The sequence below is a fragment of the Poecilia latipinna genome, unplaced genomic scaffold, assembly GCF_001443285.1.
Source record: "Poecilia latipinna isolate Pla-1442-1.1 unplaced genomic scaffold, P_latipinna-1.0 Scaffold33, whole genome shotgun sequence".
Lineage (NCBI taxonomy): Eukaryota > Metazoa > Chordata > Actinopteri > Cyprinodontiformes > Poeciliidae > Poecilia > Poecilia latipinna.
This window is the reverse complement of record NW_015112649.1, coordinates 379,314-391,034: the sequence shown is the minus strand read 5'-3', so window position 1 is coordinate 391,034 and position 11,721 is coordinate 379,314. Positions and strand designations below refer to the sequence as shown.

Below are 11,721 nucleotides of genomic sequence, written 5' to 3'. Positions count from 1 at the left end.
GACCATGGCTATATTGCTATTTGGATCGATGCTAATTAATAGCCACAGTAAGCATATCAGAAGACCTTTAGCTAAGTTAAGGGGTAAGTTTTGTGATGCAACGGGTGAAATGACATTCAGGTTTACGGTGGAGTTTAACTAAACGGCAAATTAGTTGAGTTATGAATGCTTTTTGTTAAGCAACTTTGGGCATTCAGGTCAAACTACTCTGTCAATAAAGAGATTATCATCGTTGCTAACAAAGTGCATTTGCTCTTCAATAAAGAAAACTACATTACAGTCCTTGGATATCCAGATCAATGGGGACCCAATTGGGCATTTTTAGGAGCCATGTTGATAAAATCAGCAAAACTATAAGATCAAATATAAACTGTCTAATAAACATTATTAGAAATTGTTTAACACTTCACTGTGCAGAGATGTTTTTGAATTCAATGATCCTCTCATTTTTCCTATGAAGCTACTGTCTGGTCTCAGACAGTAGGTCAAACTATACTCAAACTATTAGGAAGTCTCTATAATCAGGTTTTAAAGGTTTTATATCAAAAGCCAATCAGATTCCATTGTTGTCACATTTTGGCTATATTTGACACTTTGGACTTTCCCAATTTTATAAATTGTAATCTATAAAAATAGATTTTTAAGTGTTTAGGTAGACTTGCACCTACACCATTAAGGGTTTGCATACAGAGACTGCAGGGCAAGAGCGGATCTACTAGATGGAAATTGTAAGGATCCCTTTCAAAGAACCACTTTTGCTCAAAGTGCTCTTGTCCATGAGAGGATCTGCAGTTTGAGCTCACTTCCTGTTGATTTAAAGTCTGTAACCAGTTTTAGTATGCAAAAAAAAAAACAAAAAAACAACAAAACTCTGGTTATGTCAAAAACAGAACTGTATCCATTTTTGATGTTTTATGATTCACTGTTTGTTTGTAGATGTTGTCAACATTATGTTGTGCTATTTTAGACGATTATCGCTTCAATTTTAAGAGGTACTGTGTAAAAGTCCATCTAGGGACAAGTGCTGCGAATTAGCTGTTGCTATTGCACTATGACGCAAACATGGGACTGCTGTTCTGCTCAGTTTGTCCATGTCGACGTGTGTCTGTCCCTATCAAATAAACTTAATAATAATAAACCAACATAGACCTTTTCATCATTACGCTCGATCAATCTGTTTAGCTGAGCTGGCTCCATAACGCGATTTCTCATTGACAGATGACATGTCTGGAGCACACACCCCTCTGATACCAATATACAGGCCATTCGCACACATGTTCCTGTTCCACAATAAAAAAATAAATAAATTAGTGGGTGTGCCGCAGCATATGTCTGCTACTGGACCCTACAGTCTGAGCATTTGTCTCTCGGCCTCAGTGTACATGTGTGTGTGTGTGTGTGCAATAAATTTGTGGAATGGCATATGCTAGGAAAATACATGTGTCAGCAATCGCTGGGCGTGCACTGACATATGTCGACGCGTAGCCTTCTGTGTTTACACGTACTGTTTTCTCTGAGCAAGCCTGCGTTTGTATGAATTTGCTCATGGAGAGTGCCCAGTAATCCATACTGGGCAGCTGCGCTCATTTATATTCAGCCCCAAGGCACTTTCTTGGGCCGTCTCGCTGATTAGGGATCAGAGACGGAGGGAAGGAGTGAAAACAGTGGACACCGTGGAAGACAAAGATGGAGAGATGGGGGGGGGGGGGGGGGGCAAAAAACAGAAGTCCCCCCTCCTTTTTTAAACAGTTTGTTAATGTCTTTAATCCCATTAGGCAGGGGGAGAAGCCTGGCCCTTCACATAACATGCAGTAATGCAGGGTTGCAGTGTGCTATCCATTTTTCTCTCTCTCTCTCTTACACACACACACAAACATACACTCTGCTACACCCAGGAAATGAAATTGATTTGCCCTCATAAACATTTGATAAAGCTCTAATGCAGCGCCGCGAACAGCCAAGAAGGCCCGAGGAGCGGACCCGCGCAAAATGACATGCAAATCAAATGAGCGTCGTATATTTCCCGGCATAATTTGCCAACAATTATTGTTTTGACCCGGCTCCTCAGTCGACAAAAGAAACCTGCTCCCTCTGAGGAGCAGGAAATCAGCTTTTCAAGTGCTCTTGTGTTTGAAGAGCGGAGAGCAAGGCGAGGCGTGTTTGCCAGAGCTCCGCGGAGGAAATCAGGCGCAGGGTGATTTCATACAAGACGCGAAATCACAGCAAAGGCCACGGCCACTTTGTTCGCCTTCGCGTGCAACGCGCTTAAAAAGAGCCGCACTCGATTCAGCGTTTCCTCAGACGGAGAAAGAAACGTTGATAAAAGCTGTTTTAATTCGGGGCTTGAAAACAGCTAGTACGTGTTTCACTTTATTTACGTGCGGCGAAATAGAAGCGCCCGTGGCAGAAACGGTAAACATTATTCACAGTAGGAACATAAACGTGCATGGGGAATACAATAGCATCAGCGTGCAAGAGAGGAAGCACTGAAGCAGCTGCACTTCTCTTCTGCAATTATAAGCTTATTTTGAGGGACAATTGATAATAAAAACTTCAACCCAAGTATGCCTCTGACGTTATTGGACGCTTATTTGACTTTCTGCCACTTTAGAACTACATTCTTCTATTCACTCATGTCTTATAAATGAATGTTTTATGCTTGTTTGTTCGCCAGTGATTATCCTGCATTTTTAGTTCTCGAGTGTGTTTCTTTGCCTAGTTTACACAATGCATGTGTCGTTTCTAGACATTTTCAACCACTGTCTAAATTCAAGCTTATTTAATCACACTCACCTGTTCCAGATCCATTGGATATGTTGTCAGTTCACATCCTCCGCTATAAAGTTTCCCTGCCATAGTTCTTGTTGCTGCCTTGTATGTTTCTTTCTTTTTGTTTGGATACGATCCTTTGTTCACTATGTTTCTTGCAGTTTTTTTTTTCCAACTCAAACCACATCTACAACTACTTTTCACATGATTCTGCCTGCCTCATGCTTGTGTGGGTTTCTGATAACATCTTCTCCCCATGCATACCAGTGGGTTCTTTCCAGGTTCAAAGTCCAAAGATGTGCATTTAGGAGGGAGATGGTTGCTTTTTTTGTGCTTCCATAAATAGGATATGAGTTTTGTAAATCTAGAATGGTAGCCTATAGAAAACTCCAGATAAATTTGATCACAATAAGATTTTGAACTAAAGATGGTCGTGGGGAGCTAATTTTCCGTAAGAAGATCAAAGAATATCCCTTTGTCAGCTTCCGTACCTTTATAGTGTAACTGACTTAACTAATTTTTGGGGGCCAAAGGGCCATGATGGCTGGGACAGTGAGTCAAATCTACCATATTAAAAGCTGCAACTGATGGCATGTGATGAAGGCTTTCCTATGTATTTAGTTTAGGATCAATAAATCATTTAAGAAAATTCAGTGTTACAAATTATATCTGTGAATGTAACCTAGTAGATTTTGTATGTTGTACTTTAAGCGTATGGGGATAAATTATCAAATTTTTCTCCTTGCTTTCCACCACTCTTGATTTGTCTTGGATTTTATAAGCCGTACATTTGTCTAATTCATTAATTTGTTGGTTTTTCGGTTTCTTTCAACAGTTCACTTAGTACAAATAGGATAATTTATGCGGTCTCTCATCCCTGAATAAACAGTGAAGCAGAGATTTCATTTTATGAAAACTGCTCCAAGACACTTAAAAGTGGGATTAGTGTAAGGGTGAAGTCATTCATTGCTGTACTTGATTAATTATCCCTGCGCTTTTGTTGGTAAGCCATGTCAGGAAACCTGCTAGCAAAAAAACGATATATAAATATATTGGCTGGCATCCTAAACCTGCGTGCTTGTACCAGTAACCGTGGAAAAGTAAAATCGCATACACACTTACCTACTGCACCCGCCTAACACAAACATCCACATTAGTACAATTCACACCATGCCGCATATAAATTCTGATTGACACAGTTTTCGACCAATGGTGTCTTGACTTTTAACAACCGTTGTCCAATCAAAACAGAGCCTAGAATGACTCTCCCGCCTCTAAAGTGGGAGCTGAAAAGGAACGTCATTTGCCTCGTACATTTAGCTTTAGCCTCAAATTAGCTTGACTTTTAAATCATAAATGTATTCTCTCAAGTAGAGCCGCTCTTTCGCTTAGCCGTCAATCTCGGACAGCGTTAACAATTCGCCCTCTTTGTGTTTACGACAGGAAACATGTATATAAAGGCCTTATTTCGATGCAGGGACATGCTAAAGGGAGAATTCTTCGTGTGAAATGCTGGCTAGCCTTCGAGCAGGGGCCAAAAACCGAAAGTGGCTAACAGCACCGAGGGTTAAGTCATCACCAGCAAGCCTGTGGGCTTTCTCACATCTGCCGTAGGCACCCGAAGGTGGACAGACTGAAACGGTGCCTTTCCTACAACGTAAGTATCGCCTCGTTCCGACACCCAACAATGTTATGGCACTTGGCTAATCACCAGCTAACATGTAACATAAGACACTTTTGACAGCTGTGAAGTTCGCTAGCTGGTTATCCTTTAATGCAAGTGGCCTAAGATTTAGTGAAGCAGGCACTTTATAAACAACGCTGTGTAGAACTACTAAAGATGTGTATTTGTGTGTCTTTTAAAAAGTACTTGCTCAGTTCCCTGTTGGTTTGGTTTGAGGCTCAAAAGCTGTTTTCATAACATTCATCAGCACCAATTATGAGCTGCTGGCGTTCTTATTGCACATGGGGGCAACTATTGGTAAATATTTTTGGTAGGGTTGATAATTGTTATATTCCTTCCCATAAAAAGGTAAATAAAGTTGTTTAATTTTAATACGTATTTTAATGTCTAACATTAGGCTTAGTGTTTGCAACAGGTGTCCTTCATTGAGCTAGTTACTAATATATATTCCTGTTAGTTTTGTTTTGACCTATAGTTCAACATTAAAGTATAAAAGACTGTAGTTTTTACCACAGGAGTGTATATAATCACTCCATTGTTTAATTAAGTATTCATATGTCCATTCCTATAATTGAATGGGACTTTTCTAGTACATGCATTTGATTTATTGGCATGTTGCATTGTTTTTGTTTTTTTTAATGAGGATGTGTCCCAGAAATGGAGGCATCATTAGTGGCATGTTTGTGTTTGCAACCCTATGTACAATCCTGGACCAGCCAGGCAGTTTTGGCATCCAGCTGTTTTGAGCCTATTGGCTTGTTTAGAAGATTTATTTATCCATGCTTGATTATGTTGGGAATCACCTCAGAATAGTTATATTGGCAACATTTTTTGAAAAGATCAGCTGTGTGAGTTAAAAATTGAGCAGGCTACTTAAAAAAAATAAAGAAAAGAAAAAATGGCAAATTTCTGGCCTGCTAGTGCTATACCGCTCCATTTACTTTGGAACCTATGACGCAAAGTCAAAATAATATTAAGTCTTAATTTGATAGAGATAAAACTGATTAATGTGTCTATTTATCTTACGGTAGTCTTTAGAATGAGTGCTATTTAATTGACTTTTTATGATCAGTAATTCAGTTAAAAAGTCCTAAGTAATTGTTATACAATGTGTGAAGTAAAGATTGAGACTGTTAAAAAGTAAAGGGACTATTTTGGATTCTTTGTCACTGTAAATGTATACATGAATTCTAATATTCAGCTACATTATTTGCAGTTTTGTTGGAAAGTGGATCTTGGCTGGACTAATTAAGCATCTTCACACACGTTAGAGCAGTTAATATTAGAATATAGTTGCTTATCGATGTTTGGATATTTAAAATGACATGTGCACAGTCAAGTAAATCAAAACAGTTTTGTCTGCCCAAGCATTGAACCCTGGTAATGTCAACAACAACAATAATAATAACAATAGTAATAATAATGATGATGTTCTGGGTATGCTTACATTATAAATAGATCTTCTTAAAATTGCAACCCAATTTGCAAATAAGCTGATTTTTGTGCAGAAATTGTAGCTCGTAGCATAATCTGCAAAAAACCTGATTGTATCATAAATGTCCTGTTTTGTGAAAATGCAACAACACCAACACATTAACTAACTTGTGTTTATATATGTTTTGGGTTCATTTTATTGTTTCTTTATGCAATTGTCTGAATCGCTGGCATGGTTTGGTTGACATTGTGCCTTTGCTAGGGAACAAAATAGTCGTTCTTATTGCACAAAATATGAATCCTTTTTGTTTTATTTAGAATAACGAAAATACAACAAGCTGGTTAATTAGGCTATCAGCATTTCTAGCAAATCTCCAAATGATTGCTTAACAAACACGCTGACCGTAACTTGCAAAGTTTAGCTTTAAAGCCATGTTGGTTCAATAAGATTGAGTAGCGGCACTCCTTTACTTTGAGCATCAAGACTGTACAGGTTTTTAACGACCAGAAATATTTTCTACCAACCAAATTTGTCTTGTAAGCGAGGAAAAGGTATACTACTTTTTTTTTTTTTTTCAGTCAGCTGACGCCCGACGGACATGCGCAGATGCTGTGGTTTTATAATGCTAACTTTTTAAAACCTTCCCATACCGTCATACAGATAACAGGCCTGTGCCTCTTCCAGAGATATTTATCTATCTATGCTTGGCTACGCCTGTCATCTGAATTGCATCACATGCGGCTCCACATTAAGGTGTTCTGTTGACTGGAATCCTCGAAATAGCTCGAGGGTTTTCCCATCGAGAGGGAGAGATGGATTACATTATATACATGTTCTAATAACACTGCTTACAATTTGAGTTTGGTTATTGTATAAGTACTTTTCATCTATTAGTACGTTTTATCCCACAGGAATTTAGTTAACTCCTAAAACCATTTGTCATGTGGTGTGCCCTCTTTTCCCTCAGTCTCATCAGATCTTAACTTTTGACGCCTGGAAGATAAATTTGGAGCTGGGCAGCTTGTGGATCGAGAAAGAGCAGGTACATACAAGCACAGATGCCCTCTTTACTGCCAAGAAACCACTTACAGTCTACTATATCAAGACACATTTACTTCCCTGCTCTTCAGCTACGGTCCGATAGACTCCTGTCTGGTCCAGTAACAACTCCATAACCTCAGACGCCACTATAATGATGTGGAGCTTTCGTTCCTGGAAATTGACAATTTTTGGAATGACTTGCGTGATGATCATCGAAGAGTTTTCACCTCTACATTTTTTATTTTAAACAACAAAAACAAACCACAATTGTAATCTGTAGTATCACTGCAGTTGTCCTGCTAAACCAGCTAGTCCAGAAACATTTTAGTTTCTCACTGTATGGGAAGCGGATGTATATAATGGATGCCTAATCAGCAGAAAGATAAGCTCTTGTCTCAAATGCAATATAAGTGTGTATCTAGAAATGGATTATTTCACAATTGGCTGTATTGGCTATATTGACTTTGTTTCAACTCCATAAAGAAGTCGGCTAAGAAACACTGGGCTGATTATATATTAATAACACCATAACTGTAATATTGATTCACACACTTGACATTTTTCTCATTGGAAGTGTTCTGAAAAGTTTTACCATTCAATCACTAACAGAATAATAAGTCACCCAAGAATATTTTTCAGGTTTTGTAAAATCAGACATTTTTTATTATTATAGTAAACACGACTGGCTTTTTCCACTGCGACCCTTAGTTTCTCCAAGCGTTTTATTTAGCGAAGCTGAATACACAGATCACAATCGGTGTTGAGATGGACGTTGAAGTGCTGAATTTGGTGAAATAAAATGCATATGAGGGCTGCATGGTAGCCCAGTTCTTGGTACTGTTTCCTGACAGCAAGAAACTCATTGATTCAGTTGTTTCACATTCTCCCTATGGGTGCTTACTGGGAACTCCAATTTTGAAATATTGTTGGATGGGATAAGCATCTCTAAATTGCTCTTAAGGTATTAGTATATACTTGTATGTGTCTCTATGCTACCCTTTGATGGACTGGCAACCCGTCCAGAGATGGGCACCAGCTAATTGGATGATAATTGGATATCTTTTACTGTTGCAGGACTTGAATATTTTAATTTCAGTATCTTTACCAGTCAGTTTAACATATTTCATTGGCTGTAAGAAAGACCACAGCTTCATTCTTTAGATCATTGGATAAAATACAGCAGAGTGGCATGCAAGGTTTTATAAAGATATGAAGCTCTTTAAATAATGTGCTATATAAATAAAATTACCTTTACCTCTTTATGAAAATTTGCACATCTACAAAATCTTGGATTATGCCATTAGATTACCAAAGTCTAGTAATAGTGAGAAGTCACAGAGAGCTACTGTAGATTGTCACTTTTGAAATGTTTGATTATATGTGTGAACCACTAAACATGTAGACTAGGTGCTAAGAAGGAGCTTCTTTTCTGTCTGTATAAAAGAGGCTCTAGGAAAAAGACTGGCTTGATTCTGACTGAGACTTTTAGAAGTATTTAATAAACATTATTAATATAGCAACTGTCAGCAATAATTCACAAAGACGGAGCTTAAAAATAGAAACATGACCGAAAAGGCAGAAATCATAATTATATACAAATAAAGTCATATTTAAAATCTTAAGGAATGGCACACTTAAATTAAAATGTCTTCAGTTCATTTCTAAATAAGTTGTGACTCTCAAGACAACATGGGAACTGAAGAAGCTTCCTCCACAGCTGTGGGGCAACAATCTGGAAAGTGAGTGGTTTTTATATTGTATCCTGGGGGCTATAAATATGTTCCTGGACTCATTTCTATTTAGATATCATGAATGATATCTATATTTTGCACAATGCTGGTATTTAGATTTTTATTTCCACTTATAATAAACATTAAGGGACATTCATGTAACAAAACTATGCACTGTGTGGCCCAGATTACACTGCATAGGGATTAGAACTGAAGAATAAAACCAGACTAGAGAAATAACTTTTTAACTTGGTAGCTCTAAAGGAGGGTTGCAAAATGTGGAAACTTGGCGTTCATAATTCTAGTGTTTTTTTTTATTTTTTAAACTTACTTCCTATCAGTAGTTTGTTGATAAACAGTTAAAATAGAAGTTAATGGAGATCTTTTGCTACCGATGCTCTCAGACAGACGTCTGTGTTGGACAGGATAATCTGGCCCTGTGTGGAGCCCATCAGCAGCTGAAGGGTAAATTGAGTTAACTTGTTAAAGCTGTCCTGCTCCTCTGAAGTCTGAGAACAGAGGTTGTGGTGCTGCCGAGCCAGTCCGTTGGCCACCTTTCAAACGGAACGAACGAAAATAATTTCGTGGCATAATTAAATTCAAACGGGGTCGGTTTTTTATCTTTACGAGCCTTAAATACATCTGCACCCCATAAAGGAACGTGAAAGACGTGTAGAGGCACATGCACGCTCTCCTCCAGCGTTGTGGTGCTGTTCTTCTGTTTCATGACTGTCTTCACTTTCCAGAGTTTTACTGTGGATTATATGATATTTTGTATTAGAAGAGCAAAGTCTCCTGTTTGAGAAATGGTGGTTGTTGTGCTTCATCATGTTCCCAGTAAACCTGATTGTAAGCATTGCTTTTAGCAGATGACTTGTCTTCGATAATAAAGTAAAATCAATCAGAAAACCCTGCAGATAAACGGTTTTGCACTTTGGCTTTTATGGTTTAAAGTTTTATTTCTTAAAATCTTTTATTGCCCTGCAGAGTTTCCATATAAAACTTGTCTCATGATGAAAAGTAGATGCTATCCTCCATGAGATTGTCACGAATTTGAGAAAAAAAAAAAAAAAAAAAACTGAAATAAAATTACCCAATATACTTTTAAAAGAAATGAAAAAAAAAATTCCCCTTAGGCCTGTCACAATAAACAATAGATCAGTTAATCACATGATAAATTAAATCAAACTCAATCATTTCTGTTTGCGTGATTTATTGTTTATCTCTTTCTACCAAAATCTGTATGACACAATTCTTCAATCTGGTGTTTTGGGCTCAATTTGCCTTTTTTTTTGAAGGACAATTTTATTTACAGAGACTTCATAATTCATTTTGTTACTTTTTTTCCCCCTGCTATTTTGTTTATATATTTTGGATATTTAAAATGCCTTCTAGTTCCAGTGTTAAATGTTAGAATTTAAAGTTTATCGATCTTTAAGAATGTATTCTTGCCTTATTGTGCCATTACATTACTTCAAAATGGTCTCAAACCGACAATATTATCATCCTGCAAAGTTTAATTCCATTTGTTACCAACAAACCCGACACATTGGTTATTACAGTTACGCTAATGTTGTCCAATAACTGTTATTTAGACTTTTACACAGAACTCAAAGCAAAGATATTGAATAAACACCAACTAAATGCAGTAATGGTTTAAACGGCTTATTAGTAAGAATGTTGCACCTTTTTGCCATTCTCCTCTTTTCAGAGTAACAACATGAATGATGTATTGTCTAGTTAGGCTGCCTGCTTGGATAGAACACATGGATGATTGTTTAACAGGCAAACTGCGCACAACTACTGGTTTCCAGAGTTAATAATGAATTTTAAAAAACTGACTGCTTGCACCGCTTTTCACTCTGCCACTGTTATTTTTCACAACTAGAAATGTTTCAAGATGGCTAAATGTGAGAGAAAACGATCTGTGGATAGCAATAGGTGGGGGACGGAGCAAGCCTTGTTGCACTTTGCTCCATAGAGCCAGAAAAAGCTCGGGTCACTCTGGCTTCTCTCCTGGCAGCTCATAAAAAGGACTTCAGTCCTTTTGGAAATGACAGAAACCTTCAGGGTTTTTTTGAAAGGCTAATGTTTCTAAACCTTGGAACTGGTCACTGGCCACAGCCTGGGATCGTAAACCCAAAAACATCTGACGAACCTTCCGGTTGCTCTTAAAGTCACAGGAGTGTAAATTTAGTTCAACTTTGTTGTGTGGGAAGTGTTTGCTGTGCTGTGGTTGAAGTTAAGAGGATGACTGTACAGAGCAGTTTAAATGACTTACTATGTGGATCCAGGTCAGCCAGTGGATCTTGTTGTCCTTACAGCAGAACTATTGCATCTCTGTTGCACAACACTGCTGTAGATTAAGCAGCAGTGTTGTTTCCACAGCATGCTGATAAAACGGCAACCTATTTTTTTCATTTGAGCTGTAATAATAATGTAATACATTTTCCTCCTAATGGAGATGAGTTGGATGTTACCCGTCTTCAATAAAACATGACCTTTAGCCTTTTAGCTCCATCTACACAATTGACATTAGTAGAGTAGATCATCAAATATGCCTACAGTGTATTTATAAGTTGCATTTATTGATGTCATCAGAAACAACGTGCATGTTAAAAGGGCAATTTCAATGGCCAAGGCACAGTTAAGTACTGTGACAATCAATACAGTTATAGACTCTCCTCTCACATTATCTAAACAATCAGTACAGGCTTGATGCAGAATTAGTGTCTGCCATGAAACAGCCTGATGCTGCTGTTCATTTAGCTAATGCAGGTGCAGTTATTGCTGGAGACAACATCCTCTTGGACAGTTTGTTAATGCCTTTGGTTGCCAGTTTCCACCGGCCAAAGAAGCTTTTAAGCTCGCTCCTCCATCTTTTTAAGTATAAACTGAAGTGCGTTGTGCTATTTTTGGCTTTGTTGCACGAGGGTGCAGAGTTTTAGGCCATCATCTGGGATCATAGCTGCAGATTATATAATTACTAATTCTGTTCAATGGGGGGGGGGGGGAAAGGAAAATTTTTAAATTTTTTTAAAAGTTTATTAAATTATAAATTT

The 11,721-nt window shown here is 37.8% G+C and overlaps 1 protein-coding gene and 1 long non-coding RNA gene across 6 annotated transcripts in view; one reads left to right on the top strand and one right to left on the bottom strand.

The window, feature by feature from the left end:
• Nucleotides 1-681: 681 nt before the first annotated feature.
• Nucleotides 682-11,721, bottom strand: part of LOC106953353 (uncharacterized) — a 20,343-nt gene continuing 9,303 nt past the window's right edge. Inside the window, exons 2-3 of the long non-coding RNA XR_001426187.1 lie at nucleotides 3,279-3,282; nucleotides 682-693 (exon numbers count right to left, since the gene is read on the bottom strand). This is a non-coding gene — a long non-coding RNA (uncharacterized LOC106953353). The remainder of the gene's footprint in view (nucleotides 694-3,278; nucleotides 3,283-11,721) is intronic.
• Nucleotides 4,026-11,721, top strand: part of ppm1ba (protein phosphatase, Mg2+/Mn2+ dependent, 1Ba) — a 21,146-nt gene continuing 13,450 nt past the window's right edge. For 3 of the 5 annotated variants that reach the window (XM_015042017.1, XM_015042040.1, XM_015042033.1), the window contains exon 1: nucleotides 4,028-4,426. The gene's annotated coding sequence lies outside the window, so the exon portion shown is untranslated. Of the gene's footprint in view, nucleotides 4,427-6,855; nucleotides 6,931-11,721 lie in introns of all 5 variants that reach the window. The other 2 variants (XM_015042024.1, XM_015042049.1) reach the window with 2 other exon arrangements.